This window comes from Sciurus carolinensis, chromosome 7, assembly GCF_902686445.1.
Source record: "Sciurus carolinensis chromosome 7, mSciCar1.2, whole genome shotgun sequence".
Taxonomy (NCBI): Eukaryota; Metazoa; Chordata; class Mammalia; order Rodentia; family Sciuridae; genus Sciurus; species Sciurus carolinensis.
The window spans coordinates 71,851,860-71,876,073 of record NC_062219.1 but is presented as its reverse complement, the minus strand read 5'-3'; positions in this window follow the sequence as shown (position 1 = coordinate 71,876,073).

Genomic DNA, 24,214 nt, shown 5'->3' with positions numbered 1-24,214 from the left:
GTCAGGTGAGTCCTGCATTGACTGAGGTCCAAGGGTCACTACCCAAGGGCCTGAAGAAACAAGTAATCCTATAAGAGATCCCTTTGCCCCAAACATCATAAACTCAATGTCTAAAACTGATTCTAGAGTTCTTCCTTTGGAAATTGGCAAATTAGAATTTGTCATACACAGTGTGCATAACCTTGTGAGCTAGTACTCTACAAAGAAATACAAGGACCTGGTTCCTTCCTCCTTAATGAGGTGGAACACAGACCAGAGAATAGATGGTGGTTAAGTGCAAAGTTCAACTATGAACATAGTCTCAGTCAAGCTCATGAAAATATTAACCATTTTTCACACGATAACTCTGTTTTAGTGTCATTCCCAGAAATAAGGCTTTTTTAATCGGGTCAGCTAAAACTCAGCAGAATGGCTTCCATCCCTGTGCCGGATTGTGCATCTACTGGTCCAGGCTGGATGCAAGCAACTTGATCATATCACCAGCTCCTCAGATACTTATCTAAATGCTTTAAAAACTGCTCTTAGATTGAGGATTCTTTATAATCAGTAGGCTGTGATTTATGCGTAAGTCTGTAAGCACTATTGCTGTTACCCCTGCCCCAGATCCCCCCAAAAGAACAAAAATCCCAAAAACCATGAGACCATAAGGCTTTGGGAAGCGTCTTTACTCTGGAAAGATTTAAGACTCCAAGGGAAACATTCTTTGTCCTCCAAGAGGAAGTGTTAATAAAACTGGAAGAAAAGGGTTTAAAAGAGCTTAAAGTGGAGGTGCGACTGGTGGCCTGGAATCGTACCAAGAAGCTGCTTTTCTTTCCATATGAAGTCGGGCTAAAAAGGATTTTCCTATTTGTACTTCTAACTAGTTTTAAATGCATGAGGAAAAAATATATATACACACAACAAACCTCCCACCCAGACACCCTCCCTCTGGCTGGCATGCTGTTTGAATGGTCCGTGGGTGGTATCCTGTGCAGCGGGTACATCACTGTGCTACTCGCTGTCTCTCCAGGGACATAAGAATACGCACACAGGTTGACAGGACCCAATAGTAGCTCTATCCATGCTCTTTGTGGGATTGTTCCCTTGCAAATGGCTACTTAAAGGCATTGTGAAGTAGAAATGCTTTGTCAGAACCCAGAAATGCAAACATTCATGGAATTACTAGGCACAAATTACTTGGCATTACAAATTGGAACAATTAGTCAACCTTTGTGACGAAGGAATCTGAACGTGAAACAACTTGAGAAGGGAATGAAAACAGTCCTATTAATCTTTGATTCAATTATGTGCATATAATAAATTCAATGTTTTTGCCAAACCATGTATTTATCTATGTTGTTTGAGAGTGAGCGAGACCCATTAGCACCATCCCTGGCCTCACCAACCTTGAACTGAAAAAGGTACAAGCAGTTCCTTCAAATGGAAGCTCAGTTGCACAAGATCTGTACACAGGTCAAATGATGCCAATAACCTCGAGTTAGTTTTTTGTAATGGTCACAGATTTTAATAGAAATCAGTGATTGAGAAATGGGCCACCTGAAATAACACCATTTAGTAATGGGACTTCTTTCCCCGTTGGATAAGTCCAAATTATGGACATACTGTTTCTTATATTTGCCCAGATGGTAAACTAGACATGTAGGTTGGAAGCAAGCTTTAAAATTGGCATATAATTAGAATCTCTGCCCTACTAAAATAAAAATATCAAGTGGTCTGATAATAGATTTACATTTTCAAAAGACCATAAAAACCTTCTTTTGACTTGTCTCTGTATTACTTTTTAAATGTAATCCATATAATTCTCATTGACCACCATCCTCTGGGAATGAGTAACCCATGACTCAAATTACTGAAAAACTGCAATAATAATAAAAAGAATTCCTACATATCCTTTATGTAGATTATCCTGGTTAAGATTCCCCCACGTTTGTTCTACATTTTCTGAGTATATACATATTATTCGTGAGTTTTTTTTTTTTTTTTTTTGTCTTAACTATTTCAGAGTAAGTTGCAGCGTGATTCCCTTTACCTCTACATATTTCAGGGTGTATTCTACTATGAAAAGTTTTGCACTGCAATGCTGGAAAAAGAAAAAGCAGATAAGAAAAAAGAAGGTAATTAAAATCCATCTGGAATCTCACCACCCAGAAATAAACATCTTGCTGTATATTCTTCCAGTTCTTTCCCATGCATATATTCAAATACTTTACACAAATGTGATATTATTGCATACAGTTTTGAGCCCTGCTTCTAGAGGCAGCAGAGTCTGGTGGGAGAGCTTGGTACTAGAGTCAGCCTGGTTTCAGATCTGGGGTGTACTACTCACTAGTTGTATTCTTTTCTTGGGGCTGCCATAATTAATTACCATAAACGATGCAACTTGAAACAACAGGAATTTATTCTAACATAGTTCAGGGGGGCTAGAAGTCTGAAATCTAAGTGTTGGCAGATTTGGTTGCTTCTGCAGGCTCTGAGGGTGAACAGGCGCCTTGCCTCTTTCCTGGCTTCTGGTGGCTGCCAGCAACCTTTGGCATTGCTTGACTTGCAAAACGAATAACTGCAATGTCTGCCTCCATCTTCCTGTTGACTTCTAGCCTGGATCTCTGTGTGTCTCAGATCACTCTCTCCTTTCTCATATAAGGACACCTGTTATTGGATTTAGGACCCACCCAAATCTAGGATGATTTCATCTCAAGATCTTTAACTAATTGTCTACAATGACTCTATTTCCAAATAAGGTCACATTCTAAAGTTCTGAGTGGACATGAATTTGGGGGTGGGGGTCACTGTTTATCCTACTATGCTGACACAGTGTTCATGGGCAAACCTCTTTATCTCCCTGAGTACTTTATATTCAGAGTGTAACTTTAACATAGAGTGTTTTGAGGGTTAAATGTGATAATACTACACATAAAATAATTAATACAATAACTAATGCATAATAAGCATTCAATAAATGCTAGCTATTGATTGTGACAATAATACGATTATAACAATTTATTTGAACCTATTTAGGGTTTTTTTTCCTCTTTCTTTTGTTTTTATAGACAGGCTTCTAATCAACACGCTGTGACTGTTTTTGAAAAATTTTAAACATATTCATGATGATTTTGTTAGCATAAATATCTGGGAGCAGTTTGCAGAATTCTAAACCTTTTGATTTCACAATTTCTTCTTTGGACAGCATGATTTTAGATTATTTTTGTTACCTGTTTTGTGATATCATTTTTGCTCAGCATTCTAGGGACCTGCTGTGACTTGGATGTTGTGTATCCCTTCAAAGGTCAGGCGTTGGAACTTGGTCCCAGTGGGATGGTGGGAGCTCACAAAACCTTTAAGAGGTGGGGCCTGGTGGGAGGTCCTGAGGTACAGGGGCATGCCCTTGGAAGGGTTAAAGGGAGTTCACCTGGGACCCCTTGATAGTAGTGCTCAAGAGAAGATCGTTATGAAAACCTGAGCCAGGTCCCACCCAGCTCTCTGGCTTCCTGGTTTGAGATGTGATCTCTTTCTCCCACCATTGCTGAAGACCAGGGGCTCACCAGAGCCTGTACCATGCTGTTTGGACTTCAGCCTCCAAGAACCTCTTTTCTTCATCAGTAATCTGCCTCTACTATTTCATTATAGTGATGAAAAGTGTGCTTATACCAGACCCATCTTTGTTTTCTCCAACTTACTATTTCTGGAAATGCACACTCTGCTGAAGAGCTGGTGTTGGTGACTGTTCCCTTCGTGATTCTCTTGATGCTAACTCACCCGACGGAAACACAGTGAGGCTGGCAGAAGATGTACAGCAGTGTGTCACAGGGGTCAGGCTGGGTGGGCAAGGGAGAGGTTCCTGATGTGAAACAAAGCCACTGGATTTTGCAAAGCAGTTTTGAACATTTGGGTAGACGGTAAACCACAACAACCGTGGCAGGAAAACAGCCCACCACAAATAAAAGCCTAAAACCCCAGCTGACTCTGTTCATGCCTTAATAAGAAATTGCTCAGCAGTTCAAACGACCAGGTTCAAAGCCTTCCCCACACACAGAGGAACCTGGGAGGCCACCGTTTGGGGAACCCTCAGGTCACAGGTGATTACAAACAGGCTTCACTGGGGCATAGGACCTTTTAAAGACCCTCCATGTCCCTTCTTCTAAGTGCAGTCATGAGGTGAGATAAATGCCAGGCAGGGACCACAGGGTTTCCTACTGCAGCCAGAGGCCTTAGGTTTCGAAGCTTAATTGTGCTTTTCATCATGTTAGAACACAAAGAGGTTCACAGAAATGCACCAGAAAACCAGGTCATAACCATGATGACAAAAGACACAGGCACACCAGGGCCCTGGCATGTGACAGCTCAGTTTCCTCCTGGAGCAAACACATGAATCTTTAGTCAGCTTCTTTTGACCACAATAGAAAATGTTACCGGTGCAGGTGACCACAATGGCATTTTAAAATATCCTGATGGTTTGAGGGGGTCAAAACAAACCCCCCCCAGAAACATACACACGCCCAGCCTTCATTCCATCTCCCACGCAAAACTTTTTCTTTTGTTTGACATTCTTTTTAAAAACTAATGTTTGATATAGTTCTAAAAAGTCATGAATTTGGAAGTGAGTAGGTCTATATTTAGCTCTGCAGCGGGCTTGTGAAAACTTGTTTTTATTTTGATTGTTGTGGGTTTGCACCCTAGGAGTTTCATTTTGACTTTTAGGGTTAAACGAGTTTCAAGATGAAACTTGTCCAATTGTCAAAATTTCCCCCAAGTTTTAACTTTAAAAAAATCGGAGCCTATCTTGTTCCACCAGGTTTTGACTATTTGTCTTCCTTCAGAATTCCTCTTCTCCCTTAGGTGACCTGATTAGAATTTCCCTCCTACGCTTAGTACCTTTCTCTCTTCCTTCATGCCTTGGGAAACAGTATGCAGAAGCCAAGGGAACACTCTTGATCTAACCATCTGAAAGAGCTGATCTCATATTCATACTCTTGGGTGGGAAAGCAAACTTGACCAGATCTGTGCCTCAGTTTCCCCATTAGAGCAAGAGGATGCAAATTAGGTTTATTTCGAAAATGTTCTCTGATCAGAAAACCAACTAGAACTTGATTATCAATGAAGAAACAGTATTCCTCCTAAGTACAAGTTGTCTTTATGGGAAGGGATTCATGATCCAAATGCCTTCTATCAGCATTTGAACCCTCAGGACATGACACTGGGAATTACAAATTGGATTCCTGCTCTCCTAAGGAGTTACAACCTCAGGCAGGTAGGTGCTATGATTAGCAAAGAGAAGAATGAATTATTAAACCAATCTGTAAAGAGATAATAAGGTGAATGAGCTAATCATACGCTATACTTCCTCTTTTATCACATCTCATTGGGATTACTTTTTAAATGTCTGTTAAACATTATGCAAAATGTTTAATAAACTATAGCTATATTCAGCTTGTACTCATTTCCTATTGCCACTGTAACAAATTATCATAAATTTAGTGACTTTAAGCACAACACAAATTCATTATCTTATAGTTGTGGAAGTCGGAATTCCAACATCAGTTTTACCAGGCCATCATCAAGGTGTCAGCAAATAGTATTCCTTTGGGAAGCTCCAGGGGAGAATTCCTTTCCTTTCCTTTCCTAGCTTCTAAAGGCTGCCATGCTCCTTGGCTTGTGACCTGCCTCACTAACTGATGCTCCTGCCTCCCTCTCATGAGAACCTTTATAATTACTCAGGGCCTGCCTAGATAATCCAGGATAATCTCTCCATCTCAAGATCCTTATCCTAATCACATTTGCAAAACCCTTTTGCCATGTAAGGTAACATATTTTCAGGTTCCAGGGATTAGCATGTAAACATCTTTAGAGAGCCCATTGTTTAGCTTATGACAAGTTATAAAAGCAGGAACCCAATCTACCTTTCTCACTGCTGATTCCAGTGCTTAGTACAATGTAGTAGCCATGTGATTAAAACATATAGAATGAGTGGAAAAAATAGAGTATGCCTGATCTTGGCAGTTAAGTTTCAAATGCTTATTAAAACTAACTGTGAGCCAGACCCAAAGGTGCTGAGATGCCCTGGAGCACACAGGCCGATGGGCAGAGAGTCGTGGAGAAAACTGAGATGAGCAAAAGTGAGCCTTGGGCATCCAGGATTCCAGGAGAGCAATTCTGTTTGCACCTTTGGACTTTAACTGCTGGCCACTGGCTTCTCTGAGAGTTTTTGGAACACATCCCCTTGGCAAATGTGATCAATTATATTTAGACTGATTTGTTTCTAGTTCAACCTTCCCCAAGGTACTCTTCTGATATACAAAAGGTTTCTACTGAAAATCATTAGAAGAACCAGTGATTAAGTTTCTGCAGAACCTCCCCATCCTTTCCTTCTGCCTAAATCAGGGAAAGTTCAGATGATTTAAAGGTCAGAATTTCAGTCCCAAACCAGAATATTTTAAGTGGATTTCCCAAGCTAACCTGGGAGCCCAAGAACTGTAGCTCATTGGTTTTATGTGTAAATGTGTTTCAGATTTCAAATAGCACCAATACACTTGGCCTTTCAGAACACAACTGTTGGTAAGTTACAGACTTCTTGCTTGTGCACCAACGTCCAGAAACCGAATTTCCGTGACTCAAGTCAGGATGACTCAGGTGAGTTATTGAACGTTGTATGGTTTAAGTTTCTTCTACACATGGTCTTTTGGGTTTCAGAAGGGCTCTATCAATGCAGGTCTCTAAAGAGTCAGTCACCAGGTTCCTGTCTACCTGGGCCTTGGGCTTTTTGCTTTTCTCCCCTTTTCTCCTTTCTCTCTCTCTCTCTCTCTCTCTCTCTCTCTCTCTCTCTCTCTCTCTCTCTCTCTTTTTAAGCATTCAGAAACTGAGTCCCTTTTGGTGGGTGAGTAGTCAGCTTGGAGGAGGAAGTAATGGGAGACTAAGAGGAGAGAATTCCAGAGTCTCCAGCAGCCTTTGTGTTCAGGACAGAGGGGGTCCTAGCTGCTGGTGGATGAGTCATGTCTATAAGAAGGTCAATCAAAATGCAAGATCTGTCTAATATTTGCAACAAATCCCCCAACCAAGGACACCAGGCTCTTTCAGAAATATGTACTTACTCATGTTTGAAATGTTGACAGTTCCTCCCAGATTAAAGGAATGTTCTGCTGTTGAATTGTAAACACATTTGGTTCAAGTGCAATATTGAAGGCTTTTCCTTTACAACTGTTCGATTAACTGATAACACCCCTGAGCATGAATGTGTCTGTGCCTTGCCCTTTGAGTGGTGGATGTTGGGAAAAATAGAGTGCTAATCCTGTGCACCTGCTTTCAATTCTGCCCACATGGACTTGGAGTGGGTTTGTTCACTTCAAATACTTCTAGACAGTTTTTTAAACCTGCATCTTTTCATGGTTACACATTTCTGCTGTCAGCACCTAATTGAATGCATACACACAAACACAAACACACAGTTTAATTTGTGTTCTCACTAGGAAAAGCAAGAGTGAACTATAATCACCACTAGATGGCAGTATATAAAACACTCCTAGATGTGCTCGCGTGAAGGAATTTTGAGGACCATCCAGAGCCGAGGTTCCCAGATTTTAATCTGTAAAATTTAAAAAGGAAAAGAAAAGAAAAAGGGCATCATGGGCTTTCAGAGTTTGTATTTCTCCAGGGAATGTCATTAAGATATAAATTAATTTCAGTAGCTCCATAACAGACCTATTTTAACCATAAAGGAATAGGAAAGACGGACTTTCAAAGTAAAAGATTATTTCTAAATCTCATACATGAAACTTTGTGAAAAACTCACCACACTGCCATTTCGTTTTCATTGTGATACAGCCCACTGAAGAAGCATCATGAACAAGCACTTGGGAACTAAACCTAAGGGGAGATTTGCAATTCCCGGGTGTGTTTCCATGGGTGAAATTAACTTCCTTGGGCTTGTACTATCTAAACTGGAAAATGATTCTAAATACCTAAACTAAATAAGGTTTAGTCCAGAGGAACAAAGGAGAAGCAGAGATTGCCATTTGGTGGAACCTGGATTTGATAAAACTGACTGAGGTGATCTAGATGAGCACATGGAAATATCTGTACCGGTGCTGGTCCTATTGTTGAGTACCACCTCTTTATCTGGACCACCACAGCCTTCCTTAGTTTTGGTCCTGACCATTGCTGAGCTTCTTGGTTTAGGAATGGGCACATGAGATTGTACCAGGCTGTGGGAACATCTTGCTGGGGGTGAAGGCCAGCGCCGGTCCTCCATCTTGGCACCTTGCTTGACCTCACCAAAGAATTCTGAAGTGGAACACAGCACATGGCCCCTTCTGTGGCAGAGGTGGGTGGGGCAAGACACCATGCACTGTTAAAAAATGTGCTAAACACTAATTTCTAGAGACAGATTTTAGCTTTCAGTCAGACCTCAATTCGAATTCTAGGGCCTGGACAGGTTCACTTCACCTCTATATTTCTCAGTCTTCTCATTTGAAAATTGGGACAATAACAACACCTACTTCTGATAGTTGTTGTGAGATTAAAATGAGGTGTTTATATAAATTATATAACATAGCATTTACTGTGTGTTCAGTAGATATTATCTAATATTAATAATATAACCAGTTCCAAATACTCCTTCCTAGAGGCTGGCAGGTTGGGTCACCCAAAAAGATGCCCTGCTTTCAGATAAGAATGCTATACATCCTGTTTTGGGAGAAATTTGCTCCCAGCAAATCCCTACCTCTGAGTCTCTGATTTCTTTTTGACAGGATGTAAGATGTAGCTTGTCACAAGGAAGTGACCAGATATTTGTGACAGAGGACTGGGTTCTGCATCAGAGGAAACCTGCAGTGTCTCCTTCTGGATCCTCTTGACCCTGCTTACCTCAGGTATGGAGCTGACTTGGCATTCAAAGGGTAGGTAGTCTCATTAAGCTTTTTCCTCGTTCGCTGCACCCTGTTCAATAGAGGTACCCATAGCTGGTATTGCCCCAGTCAGACTACGCAGACTCTGGTAAGTTTGATGAGCACAGGGAAAACTCCAGATAACTAAGCTCACTGAAACCCACACTATGACACTGGAGTTGTGAGATGACTAACCCTGGCCTGGTTGGCAAACCTCACCTATCATTGCCTTGGGCAGTTGTCACTAGGAGGCCCTTGGAAGGGTATGGTTGTACTGCCACCTAGTGGTATAAGGAGCAATATTCGATCTTGGAAAGCCCCAGTCAGACCTGGCTTTTAATTATGACCAATTTATATTTTCCTTCCTAGGAAATTATAAGAAAAACATTTTAACCATTTTTCATGCTAATTTCCTAATTTAGTGTCATCATCCCTGAAAGCATTAAGAAGTCTCTGAGTCAACACATACTTACGAGTACCAGTCTAGGAGTCTGAAGGATCATTTGAGTCACTAACTTTGGAAACATGGTTAAAGCTTCTGTTTCCTCTTAGAACAAATGGAAGTTAACCTAATTTAGGGCCAGGGGTGTGACTCAGTATAACACTTGCGTAGTATGCACGGGTCCCTGGGCTTGACTCTCAGCATTGCAAAACACACACATCGTTGGTGTGAAGTTTGAATGTGAAGCCATTTTTCCTCCCATTTCTAACATCCTACTTCCTTGGTCCAGTGTTTTCTAACTTCTAAGCACATGCTGTTTTTCTTTTTAACCACCATATTTAAAAATTGTACATTTAATTTCTGAATTTCATGGAAATATTCTCTATCTCTGGAGACTCTTTGGTTTCAGAGTATGGGCTTTGTTCCCTTAATTCATCTGCCCTAAGAATATCAAACAATGCTTATGTGGCCTTGTTCTCTGTGGGTGGTTTTTTCCTTGATATGACAACAATTAAACCAGAGTTTTGCCTTCAGAATGGGCCAGGCTCCTGAGTCACATTTGGCAGTTGTATTGAAGTAATAGGTTCAAAATCCTGCCTAAGAGTTAATAGTCTATAAACATGACTTTTAGTGAATTATTAAACTTTTCAAGAGTTATATATGCTCACAAGGGTAATATTTATTACTATAAAAATCTAAGCCTGTTTATAAATTCCCCTCTAATCAATACTGGATTTTTAAATGCTCTATAGATGACTCCTCCCGAGGGTCAAGGGCCATATCTATATATCTCCTTTCTTCACAGTGCTGGTTCAGTGCTATGCAGGTTTGTTGAATTGAAGGATTTTTATTAAAGAGGAATTCATAAATTCATTTAGTCTATCCATTGTCAGATGACTCCAAGAGAAGGTTATTCCCCAGAAGAACTAAGACATATTTCCATGTAATTTGTACTTTGTAGATGGGCAGAAATTACAGGATCACATCAAATCTTCACTGATAGGTAGGGAGAAAAAAAGCAAGAATACTGGTCTGCTGTGGTTAGGAGCATGGGTCAGACAAGCCCAGAGGTGTGTGTGTTTCATCCACATCTGGGAGTCTGTGCAAGCGAAGGCTTCTGGAGATGAGTTGCTGCTAATTTTTGGTGCTTTAGGGAATGCCCACACTACAATGGCAATATGCAGTGGGAACTGGCCATGCTGACACATAACTGGGCTTCCTTGCCCAACTACCATTGCGAATACAGAAGAACTCTTTTTATACCTTCGTTCACTTTAAAAACAGAGGTTTATCCTGAATTTGGTCTCCTGGAGCCTGGGGCCTTTCAGGAGGCTGGATATGAGTGTCAGCACAGTCCCATCTACTCCCCCATCTGTCCACAAACCTGCCATGTGAACTAGAGTTTCCCACCACTAGCTTTTATTCTACATTGAACTGCTGTAATGAAAGAGGCTTAAGAGATAAGTTGTCTGCTTTGTCCAATAACTACTGGTTACATATGGCTCTTCAAATTTAAGCAAATTAAAATCAAATAAAAATTTTAAAATTCAGTTCTTCTGTTGCACTAGCCATATTTCAAGGGTCTAATAGTCACATGTGGCTAGTAGCTACCCTATTTAGCAGTAAAGTAGAACATATCCAGGGATTTCTATCAGACAGTGCTGATAGACAAAAGAACTCATTTTAAAAATAAGCAAGAACTTAAATGCCTCACACAGGACTTGTCAGAACTATCAATGAAATGCAACTTGCCGTACTTGAAATCTACTCTTCTCTACACTGAAAGAAGTACCACTTAAAATGCCTAGGCAAAGATTTCTCAATGGCATGTATGTATACATCATTACAGGTTATTAGATAGGACCATCTTATCCTCTCTGAGAAAGGCCAGGTAAGGCAGTGTGGAGGGCCAAGAAAGAGGAATCAAAGAAGACCAGGTCTGCCATGAGTAAGAGCATGGGTCAGCAAGCCCAGAGGTGTGTAGGTTTTATCACATCTGTATTTCCAGAGCCCAGACCAGAGCTAAGGCTCCATTGTGTCAGAGTAAATAAGAGGAGCCAGCAGTAGCACAAACACCAGGTAACAAGGAAAGGGACTCTTAGGGATAACTATAGAACTCTGACTAGAGACTCTTCTTTGATGAGAAGTAGGATGTCCCTCTTCAGCCTGTCTTGTCCTGGTATTCCAAATTTAAGCTCCATTTGCTGGGTACATGATGCCATTCTAGAGGTTAAATTTTGCCTTAGTTCCCATCATATGAGACTTGATAATGACTTTCAACCCACTGTGAAAACAACCAGGCATGAGTTGAAAGTTTGGCTTTGTATCAGTATCTGTAGAGCTGTAGAATGATGGTAGGATAGAATCAGAAAGCCCAGGTCTAATCTCCAGCACTCTTGATCCTGGGCACTTCACTTAATGTTACATCAGTACCCTCATCTTTGAAATGGTACTATGCTAAGAACTCCTAGTCAGAATTGTTGATGGGGATCAGGTGAAGTAATAATTGAGATGATCTTGTGCAAAACTGCAAGCTCTGGACAGGTGTCAGTGATCATCTTTGTTATTATTTCCTTGCTTGTACCTCTTCCATAGCAACTAGAGTACTGAATGATGGGTGGCTGCCATTACTTGGGGTTTACCAGATGTGTGTGTCCCCCTTCTCTCCTCACCCCTCCCCCAGGATTTATTGTGTTTAAGAAATTGATGGATCCACCTAATATCCCTGTTTGAAGATGATGTAGTCACAGCCTATGAGGTTTTGTGAGCCAGCAAAGAATGGTTTAATGGTTCAATTAGCTCCTTGAGGAGACACGCAGTGCTTGAGATATGCCAAATAAGCAGCATGTGACCTCTGTGGGGAGAAAAGAAGTCAGCCGGCTTCTTGTGAAGACACTGCTTCCTGCAGAGCCAGATGTAGTTCGCATTTTCCTCTGCTTGTTCCCAATAGCAGTGCTCAGGGGGGATAAACTTTACTTAACCTAATTAATTTTAATCACAGCTTTCAAATCTCATACTGTGAAAAGAATTACAAATTGGAATACATTAATAGAAGCCATAGTTTATGCTGCAAGCTAATCATGAAATGTGCATTTACATTTTCTGCATGAGTTTGCAATTACCATTAAAATAAAATTCCGTTATGTCCTTTTAAATTACCAAAATGTGAAGAGCAGATTGAGCCAGGCCCATTTTTGTGCTAAATTACTAGAAGAGTGTCTAAATTTCCAAGAATTAGACGGCATTCTCCATTTGAATCTGCTGCAGTGAGGAATGATTTCCAGTCATCTGCTCCAGGCAATTTCTGTTTTTAAATAATATTCTTTTAAATTGACATCCAGACAGCTTACCTGTTTTAACAAGTAGTTCTTTGTGTTTAATACAGAAAATAAACCATACATATAAATATATATTTACCTATATGTACACATACACATACACACACACATATACATACGTGTTATATAACAAATGTATTCATTTTGCTTTTAGGTTCTATGTAGATTTTTGAGTTATGGGTGTACATATGTAAGTAAATGCCAGCTGGTTCCACAAGTATCTGAGGCAGTTTAGAGGAAACACAGAGGGTATAGTAATAAAATTTTTATAAAAACTAGTTTCTGAATTAGAGCAGAATGGTAAGACATCTGCAGTCTTGTTCGGTGCTTCTATGTGTTGGGCTTGCAGTTTTCTACCTTCTTACACACACGTGGTCCTGCCTGGTACTCACAGCAGTGCTGAGGTGGACAGCCCAGGTGTGTGTGTTTCCATCTCACAGACAGGAGATTCAGAGAGTGAGTGTTAACGAGGAGCAGAGTGGTTCTTCCAACTCCAGTTGGAGGTTCTTTCTACTGAACATGATGCAGGTGAGGCTGATTTGTTTGGCCACCTGGCTGGACTGACTTAGACTTAGGTTCTGTTATGGTTTGGATGTGAGGTGTTCCCCAAAAGCTCACAGGCAAGACAGTGCAAGAAGGTTCAGAGGAGAGACGATTGGATTGTGAGAGTCTTAGCCCAATCAGTGAATTAATCTCCTGATAGGGATTAACTGAGTGGTAACTGAAGTGGTGGGGTGTGACTGGAGGAGGTGGGAATTGGGGCGTGGATTTGGGGTATATATTTGTATCTGGCAAGTGGAGTCTCTCTGCTTCCTGATCATCATGTGAGCTGTTTCTGTCTACCACACTCTTCTGCCATGATGCCTGCCTCATCTCAAGCCCAGAGGAATGAAGCTGGCCTTCTATGGACTAAGACCTCTGAAAACGTGAGATCTCAAATAACTGTTCCTCCCCTAAAATTGTTCTGGGCAGATCTTTTAGTCACAGCAGCGAAAAAACTGACTAAAACAGGTTCCTTGGAATATTTCATATCTAGTTATGCCTGAGCATGTGTCTACATTTCTTGCATATCACTGACTGGTTCTCTGGTAATGCATAGAAACACTACCCAACAACAGTGGAGAGGAGAGAGGTGAAATCTTTTCCTTACCCCTTGCAATGTTCATGACTGGGACTCCTATAACAAAAAAAAAAAAAGCATACGAATCAAATATAAATTTTATGTGACACAGGAGCCTTCACAAAGGAAGACCCCCTCAAATAGGGAAATCAGTATGTTTTTATGCTTGGGTCTGATGAAGAAGCATGACTGGATGAAGGGGGTGAGAGCTAATGGTAGTGAGCTGGGGGGTCCTGGCATGACCTTTTTCACAGTTCAGATTCCTCTCCAGGTCTCTCAGTCTTTGGCTCCCTTCCTCTAGGCTAGACGTTAATACATCTCCCTGGAATGAGGGACTTAGGACACACTTTAGAAGATTGTTAGAAAAAAAATTTTGTGGTCAGAACAGTGGGAGAAGGTCAAAGAGAACTGCTGCTTCTGTTTCTCAAATGCCAGGGTGCCGTATTTGGGGCTAGCATATGCTGAGCATCAGCATCATTGTTACCTTCATCAACAGTTATAAATAGCATTTACCAATTATTGATGGTTTACTATGTTCTAGACACTTTGTCATATGATAGTCCTTCCCACTTAGTTCTTTCTCTTTCTTTTTCCTTAGGCAAATATTCTGTTTCTGACAAAATATCCTTTCAAGATGGCTCCAAGGTGCCCACGAACTATTTTGTCTATCTCTGTACATGCCAAGTCGGTGAAGGCACCACGGACCACTGACTGGCCTACATACAGCGAATCCCGTCTGGTCCTGGAGAATAAGGCCTCTTTGTGCAAGGGTGGTTCAATTCCAGATGCACAGGTTTCCTTCAGATGACAACTTCTCCTGACATACTTCCTCTTGGCCTACTACTTTTTAATTCATAGCTGATGTCACTTGCTTTTGGATCCAGATATTAACAAATCCTACCTTAGGGCTTCTGAGTATAAATACAGAGCCCTATCACATTCATCTTTAGAAAGGACAGTAGATAGTGGGGGCAGGTACCTGGAAGGCCTGGGCTTTCAGAACATGGAGATCTGGGTATGAACTATGGTTTCACAGTGAGCCAACTGGCATAGTAGGCCATAGAGTGAAATACTCTGCACATCAGTCTCCTCATCTTTGGTAGGGACTTAAAGTCTGTTTTGCAAGGACTTTGTGTGAAGATGAAATGGGGCATCTGAGCAAAGTATGAATATAGTCTCTGGCACACAGTCACTGTTCAGTATTGTGACTCAGAGGCTCTGCCCTTGCTTTGGCTCCTGTGTACTGCTTCTCAGGCACCTTAGTATTGTACTTAAACTCCTATCACTGATATATTTGGGCCCATTTTTCTGAACAAGTGACAGCCCCATCCCACAGTTTCTGCCTCCTTCCTCCACACTTCCAACCTCCAATTCTGGGTCTTTGGCCCAGATCACATGCTAGTCAGTTCTCTGCCAGTACCTGAGGACCTAGATACCTGCTGGATGGTACCCTGTGCTTCAGGTGCAGGGAGGATCTGGACATAGTCCTTGTCTGGCAGCCTAGGCTTTATTCCATTTTTGACAAAATATCTATTCAAGATGGCTCCAAGATGCCCATGAACCATTTGTTCATGTTGCCTACTGGTTTGAGTGGTGAATCCACTATGGTCTCTCTCAAGACAAGAGTGTGAGCAAGTAGATTAGACCTCAGTCCTCAAAATGTGGTCATAGGCTTCATCTTGGGTTTATTAGAAATGAAAAATCGTAAGCCATTGAATAGAATCTGCATCTTAACAAGATCACCAGTGGTTCCTACAGACATCAAAACTTAAGAACCTTCAACCAGGACACCAGAGGGCAAAGAGGCCCCCAAGTCATAGCACTAGAGAAGTATAGATGAACCTGTTCTTCCTCAAGGGGTGAGTGTAGGTGTCTTCAGATCCTCTGATGGATGGGCGAGGGAGGTATGTGTTCAAAACACACATTAAAGTCAAAGTTGTTTGTACAAGAGTAATTCTTTCTTTCTAGATGGTTAAAGCAATCTCTGAACCCCAAGAACCAATGTTCTTACTTCAGGTTAGCTGACCTGTGCCCATGTCATTTAGTAAAGTCCCCCCAAACCACACCCATGCAGACCCTTTCTTATTATGGAAACACTATTGTGCACACATGCACAAGCACACACATACCTACACAGAGGCTGTGCCATTTCCCCAACCCCTAAGACCTCAGCTTATATTATCTTTTCTTTCTTGCTGTCTTTGGCTAAACATTAGTCATCCTTTAAGTTTCATTGGAAGTGTCAGCTCAGTCACAGCCTCCACATTGCTTCCACAAAGCCCCATGTGAAATGGCTATGGGATGGTGTTGAGTACCACCGTATCAGTGCTCTGTGTGTGATTTGTTCACCTCCTGGAAACACTGAACCCAGAAAGGGAAGGACTGTGTTGCATTTATTCCTCACTCTAACTCCAACACCCAGCACAGTCTCAGGCACATATTGGATGCCCTGAAAATGCTTATTGCTTAAGTAGAAAAAGGCTTAGCATATACGATGGCTTTTCGTTTCATCCTTTGAAGTTTAATTAGAATGAAATAAAATTACTGCAGACTCAAAGCATTTGGGAAATTTCTGTAAAACCTTGCAACCCAAGTGGAAAAAACAGATCAAAGGGAAATTAGATGGCAATTTGTTAAAAAAAAATGTAGTGGCATTTTAATTAGAGAATATTCTTCTCATTGAAATGAGGAACTCCCAGGGAAATACAAGAGACGTTGGAGCATCCCTCCTCACATTTTTCCTCCAGCTATTATGGGACATGCTGAGAAGTCTTTTCACAAGAAAGCTCCTAGGACACAGCACAGTGAAGACACACAGCACTTACATGGTGCTCTCTCTTGTAACAATTAAGCATTCTTCCTCTCCTCTCTCTGCAGGGGTAAAATTCGGCATTACTGACCTATTCCTTGGCAGAGGTAAGACACCCTGAAAACAAATGACTTCCATGCAAATAAACTCCATGCACCTGGTCACATGCAGAATTCAGAGTTTTGGATCCTCTTCTCCTACCAAGCAATTTGTTCCTATCTTAGCATTTAATCCCTTTTTTTCACACATTGTACATTGAACCGAAAGACTCTTCATAAGAAGGTCATTTGAAAGCAATTACTGTTTCCTTGACTTTGGGACATCCCAGATGATTAAAACTTTCAAAATGCAGAGATGCATGCAAAGAAGAACTTAACATACTAAATGTAGAGATGAAGGTAGGATGGCCATCTTTTTATCTTGCTCATTAGGAATGCAAAAAATCTATGATCAGACTTATGTCATAACATAAAGTATTTTACACCAAAAGTAAATGTCAGTTTTTTAAAAATTGAGTATATTAAGCTTTATAAAATACTCACAACATTATAGTATTTTCTATTTCATTATAAATCAATGAAAACCAGCAATAGTTTGAAGTCCCAAAAGTTTGGGAACCTCTGACACTAATGATTTTTCATATGTATTTTGTTGAAACCCCAAAGGTTTTTGTCACAGAAAAGTGAGTTAAGAGCCAGATGTGGTGGCATATACCTGTGATATCAGCAACTCAGGAGGCTGAGGCAGGGAGATTGCATGCTCAAGGTCAGCTTTAGAAGCAACTTAGTGAGGCCCCGTCTCGAAATAAAGTAAAAAAGACTGGGGGTGTAGCTGGGTTGCATGGCCCTGGGTTCAACCCCCAGTACCACAAAAAAATAAAAAGGAAAGGTGGTTTAAAGTTCATCTGCTGGCATTCCACAGGCAGGGCAGTCACTGGCTCCAGCTGCACAGCTCTGAAGTACACCGTTCACTCATGACTTGACTTTCCTAGAGGTCAGCATGCTATGGCCCTGACATATGTTCACCAGAGGGAGGAGATGGAGCACAAAGAAAGCCTGGATGTGGTTTTTCCTGGTGGGTTTCGGCTAGATTAGAAGAAACAAAAGTTTTGAGCTGAAGATTTTGTCTTGGGGGCCGTACTCTATTTTATTTTTGTTTTGTCTACACACACACACACACACACACACACACACACACACACCAAAAAAAAAAAAAACCACCAACATTTAAAAGGTCATTTATATTGAGATGTGAAATTGGGGGCTTAAGTGTTAAGAAATAAAAACAAATACAAAAGTATGTAAATTATGAGGAAATCGTAGGGGTAAGACTAAAAATACAATTACTATGATTAGGTTCAGGAAGATGTGGATTTTCTTTTGTTTTCTAAATATTATTATGTATTTGTATTGCTGTTAGAATTTTAAGTAATTTTTGCAAATGAGAAAAATTGAGGAATTATACCTTTACTGGCTTCTAGAGGTGTCAATGAAATTTGTCAAAACAAATAGAAAACTAAGGAATTATGGCAGATTGTATTTTCAGATGGAAATTGCAATAATTTTGCCCTTTTCATAGGCTTCTCTTACCCTGTGACCTCAGCATGCTTTCCATCTGCTGAACCTGGGAAAACCTTTGTAACTGCATCAACAAATTGACATGATGTGACTTTTGAGGCTAGTCTTGAATAAAAATTCTAGAAGGCCTCTTATGATTTGTATATGAGGTGTCCCCCAAAAGCTCTTGTAGTAATGCAGGAACATTCAGAGGTGAAATTATTGAGTTATGGGAGCTGTAACCTAATCAGTCCATCTTAGTTCCAATGGACTAAGTGGTAACTGTAGGCAATGGGGCATCGCTGGAGGGGGTGAGTCACTGGGGGCTTTCCTGAAAGGGTGCATCATCTTTATGGTCACTTCTTGCCTTCTCTCTGTTTCCCACTGCCACACCTTTCCCCAAAGATGTTCTCTCACTCATTGGGCCCAGAACACCAGACTCAGCTGACCATGGACTAAAACTATGAAACTATGAGCCAAAATAAACTTTCCCTTCTCTAAGTTGTTCTTGTTGGAGATTTTGATCACAGCAATACAAACCTAACATAAGGCCTTTGATCTGAACTGAGCTCCTGCATTAAGACCTGCAAAACCCAATCAAAATGGAGTCACTTATGCTAAAGTTCTATGAAGCAGAATCTAGTTTATCTGACCTGAGAAATCAGGAGGGAGAGAAAATAACCAAATTCCCAAAAGGGTCAGTTTTAGCTAGTACAATAAGGAAGTTACCTCTGCTTTAATTTTTACAAAGAAAGTAACTGAAATGTTCAGTCCACTATTTGGTCCTTATTTTTTCTTTCTTTAGCCTTTTTCACTCTGTGAAAAGGTTCTGAAGTTTGCCCAGTTCTTTCTAGTGCTTCTTTGCTCAAATGAACTCTGTTAAACTTATTTTGTCTCAGGTTTTCTTTCTTCACTAGATTGCAAAAATACTCTATCTTTCTACTTTGCTCTCTTGGTACATGGCCCTTTGATGTGGTTGCTATAGTATAAAGAAGTGTAAAGAAGCAGCCCATGAGAAAAGACCACATGCAGGTGTTGTGGTTGAGAGTCTAGGTGAGGACCCAGACACATGTGTACAGAAGTCCCCAGATGATACCAGCTTCCAGCCAGTTAGTCATCTCTTTGAGTTTTCCCAGAATAGGTCTCAGACACTGTGAGCAGAAATAGCTGTCTCATTCTCTCTGCTTCCTGGTGCCATGTCCCAAACTACTTTCCTCCACCATGATGTTCTGCCTCACCTTGGGCCCAGAGCAATGGAGTTGGCCATCTATGAACTGAGACCTCTGAATCAGTGAGTACCAAGTAAACTTTCCTTCCTCTAAAATTGTTATTGGCAGGTCTTTTGGTTACAGCAGTGAAAAAACTGACTAAAATAAAAATTGGAACCAAAAAATGGTGTCATTACTGGGACTAACCTGACCATGTAGTTCAGAAGCATTTAGAGCTGGTTTGTGTGGGGAGAAATTTTGAGAAGTTTAGAGATGCAGTCTAAAAGGCTTATATTATCATAAGCAGAGCGTAAAGGGCAATTCTGGTGGGTGCTCAAAAGAACAGAATGCCAATAGGACAGTAAAGACTGGGCTCAAGAGGTTTCAGAGGAGAAGGAGGACTCTACTAGAAATTGGACTAGTGGCCACTCAAGTTATGTTGCTAAAAAGTTTTCAACATTTTACCCATGTCCTAAGACTTTCTGTGAGGCTGAATTTAAAGGTGATGGACTTCTTAATCTGGTGGAAGAAATTTCTACACACAAAGCATTCAAGGGGTGGTATGGGTATTGTTGGTGGTTTTAGCCAAGTTTTCTGTGATAATCAGAAGCAGAAAGCAAAGAAGAAAAAGCTTAAAAACTTGCAGTTTGGCCAGAAAACTTGGAGTAAAACTGGGGTGAAGGAAATTGTGGGTGTTAAAGACATTACAGCCTCTAAAAAATAAAAAAATAAAAAATATTAAAAAACTACGAATTTTACCTGGAAACAGTAGGAAAGATGACTTGAGGGCATCTCAGGAATTGGCAAGAACATACCCAACTCAGGTTCAAGAGTATAAAAGTAATACTTCCTTTGAGAAGAGACCAGTGGGGCACCCTGCTTGCACAGGGGAGCCTAAGAAGTTGTTTTGTCAAATACACCCACCTGGGCATCAGAGGCTGCTGCAGTCAGGATCCCTGGAGGTTTTTCTACTGCTCAAGATGGTGACAAACCTTGGCATCAACCATGTGATGCTGGTTCTGCAAGATTGGCCGATGCTGGAGTTAGGGGATCATGGAGGCTTCCACTGAGATTTCAAAGGAAGGCCTGAGAGACCAGGCAAAGTATAGCAGGGTCAGAGTTCCTGTGGGCTGCTCCTGAGAAGGTGATGCTTAAAGATGTGAGATGGAAGTCCAAGCTGCAGTGGCGACCTCCACAATTAAGAGATGCCAGTAATATGGGATGTTTGCCAAGGAGAGTTGTAGGAATCAAGCAGAAAAAAAATTAAGAGAGAGGCCACATGGACTGCGACCAGCGAAGCCATAGGGGTGGAGCTGTATAAACCCTTTGGATAGAAGATCATGATGTCTTGTGCCCCAGAAGCTGGACGTGGAACCATGGAACTTGTTTACCCAACTGGATTTCGATCTTGCTTTTGTCCCCACCCTTCTTTCTATGCCCCCATGTCTACCTTGTAGAATGGAAATGTTTACTCTGAGCCTTTATATATTGGATATATGTCACTTCCTTTTGATTGTTATAGGAGTTTTCACTGAGAGTTTGCTTGAGTCTCAGTGAAGACTTTGAATGTGGACTTTTGGGCAATGCTAAAACTCTTAAGACAATGATGGCTCTTTGAAATGGACTAAATGTATTTTACATTGTGAGATGAGCATGAGCTTTTGTGGCCAGGGGAGGAATGTTATGGTATAGATATGAGGTGTCCCCAAAAGCTCAAGTGAGAGACAATGCAACAAAGTTTAGCAGGGTAATGACTGGGTTATGAGAGCCTTAAACTAATTAGTGCTTAAATATACTTGAATGGATTAACTGGGTGGTAACTATAGGCAGGAAGGGTGTGGCTGGAGAAGGTAGGTACCTGTGGTTATGGCTTTGGGATTTATATTTTGTTCCTGGTAAGAGAGTGCTCTGTCTCTGCTTCCTAGTAGTCATGCCCTGACTTGCTTTCCTCTGTCATGCCCTTCTACCTGATGTTCTGCTTCACCTTGAGCCCAAAGTAATGGAATTGGCCATCAATGGACTGAGACCTCTGAAACCATGAGCACTAAATAAAGTTCTTCTCTGCTATTAAAAAAGTAAACAAAAGAAAGAAAGAAATAGTTGTCCCTTCTGTAGGGAGTTCAAATTCCTGATCCACAGTCTCTCATTCTGTGCATAATTAAATGGCTGCTTTATACCAGTAAGAGTTGGGGTTTGATACCCAGGAATATGTGTATATACTAATTCTCTTATAGTTAAAGGAAACAAAAGCAAACCTAATACCCCTGAATATTTGTGTCTATGTATATTTTAATTAAAAGTTTTATTGTGTTAAAACATATGTAATGTTTAACTCTATCTGTAAGTGTACAGATCTGTACAATAAGGATATTCACATTGTTAACCAACCATCACTATCATTCATCCCCAGAATTTTTCCCATCTTTCCAAATTGCAACTCTGAACCCATTAAATAATAATTCTTCAATGTGTCTTCCTCCAACCTGTGGTGGCCAGCGTTTTACTTTATTTGTCTATGAATTTGACTATTCTAGGAACCTCATATAAGAAAAATCATTTGTCTCTCATGACTGGCTTACTTAACATAGTTCAATGTCTTAGAGATTCATCCCTACCATAGCATGTGTCAGAATTTCCTCCATTTTAAAGGTTGAATAATATCCCATTATATGCATATACCTCCTGTTATTCATCCATTCATCCATCAATAGACACTTGGCTTCTACCTCTTGACTGCTATGAGCATAGATGCAAATGGGTGTGTGAATCTCTGTTTTCAAATCTTTGGGGGTATATATCCAGAGGTGGGATCTCTAGATCACATGATAATTCTGTTTTTAATTTTTTGAGGAACTGCTATACTGTTTCCCAATTTCTGTGTCATTTTACATTCTTATCAGCTGGGCACAAAGGGGTCCAATTTCTTCTCATCCTCTCCAATACTTGTTATTTTCCATATGTATCAGCCATCCTGGTGGGTGTGAAGTGGTATTTCATTGTGATATTTCATTTTGATTTGCACTTCTATAATGATTAGTGATGTTGAATATCTTTTCATGTGCTTATTGGCCATTTGTATCTCTTCTTTGGAGAAATGTCTATCCAAGTACTTTGCATATTTTTTTAATTTTTTCTTTTGAGATGGAAGTTTCACTGTTTCCCAGGCTGGTTTTGAACTCAAGTGATCCTTCTGACAGCCTTTCAAGTTGCTGGGACTATAGGTGTGCACCATTGTGCCTGGCTTTCTTTGCCTATTTTAAAATCATGTTGTTGTTTTGGTTTGTATGTATTATTTTGATATATATATATATATATATATATATATATATATATATATATATATATATATAAAGAAGGTAGAGGTACAGAAAAAACAGACTGTGACCCCAGAGGGTGTGTATTGGGGTGGAAGACCAGGAAAGGTGACTTCTCTTTGCCTTTTACTATCATACTGTAATACTGGAGGGTCTCATGTATCACTAACTGAATAAAGAAAAAAAATTAAGGAATTTATCAATAAAATGTTAAATTTAAATGTTGCTTAAATATCTCAGAATAGCTAACTTGAACTTTTGTAATAGTACTGTCAAAAGAGAAATTGTTTTGAGCTAAAGTTTCAGCAGATTTCATGGGTAAAATTTTAATGCTGAAAAGAAAACTTTTTGTTGTTCTAGACCCAGATCCTTGGCCTGCCTTTTCCTACCTCCCTCTTCATGCTGCTGTAAAGAACTGAGGCTTAGAGAGGGACCCCTCACTCTTTAAAGAGATTATTTGTTACCATGGAAACTGGCCTTCATCTTCAGAGCTGTAAACTAGAAAATTCTATTAAAGGCTTATCCAGACAGTTGCTTTTGAAACTGTATCTGATATCAGCTGTGTTTGATTCACCTTTGCTGCCCAGTAATCTTTTGAATTTGGTGCTTTTTGTTTCTGTTCAATGTAGGAAGTAGAATAAAACAATATGAAGCTGATTATAATTGGCCCTATTGGGCCCATAGCGCACTCTTGCTTGGTCCCATGTGGGACTGTCATGGTGTAGCCTGCTGGGTGACCACGTGATCTGCGTTGCACAGGCTCACCACTGTACTGGCCCTGGGGAGCCCAGCACACAAAGCTGGGCGGCTTGGAGATGTGTCCTGAGGTCAACTATAGACGATATAGAAAGCAGTTCAGTTGTCAAAAATAGTTAGAGGATTTCAAATCCTATCTATGAGATTCTGATTTGGATATGTGGAATTGATTATACTCCTGTTGTGAAAATAACTATAGTTCAAATAGGTGCAATAAAGCAAGTAACCAAATTACTGAGGCTGATGATTTTCATCTATCAAGTAGCATCTATGCTTCTAAGTTGGATTTACTTGCTAGTGCAGTAGAAGATTTTAGGAGTTTTTATTGACCAAGGGATTGAGATACATGAAATCCATATAATTTTTAATCTCTCCAGATCCTCAAACAAATGAAAAATATCCCAAAGCCCTTTTCTACTCAGGAAATTTAGCTACTTTTAATCCTCTCAACAGCAACTTCCTCTGATTATATTGCAAACATAAATTTCTATTGGCTTTTCTTTTTCTTTTTAAAAGCTAATTGCTAATTGCTTATCAACAACTTACCTTCAACTTTTGAACAGAGTTCCTAGGTAATATTAATATTTAAAAATAATATTGAGATCACATGGTGAAAATGTCCTGGAGTTGGATGGTGATGTGACAATCATACAATAGTGTGAATATGCTACCAACTATATACTTAAAGTGGTTAAACTGGTGAATGTTTTATGTTTTACCACAATAAAAATAATATTAAAAAAATTTCTGATTGGAAATATGAAAGTATTTGCAATTGCTTACAGAAAATTAAAGTAC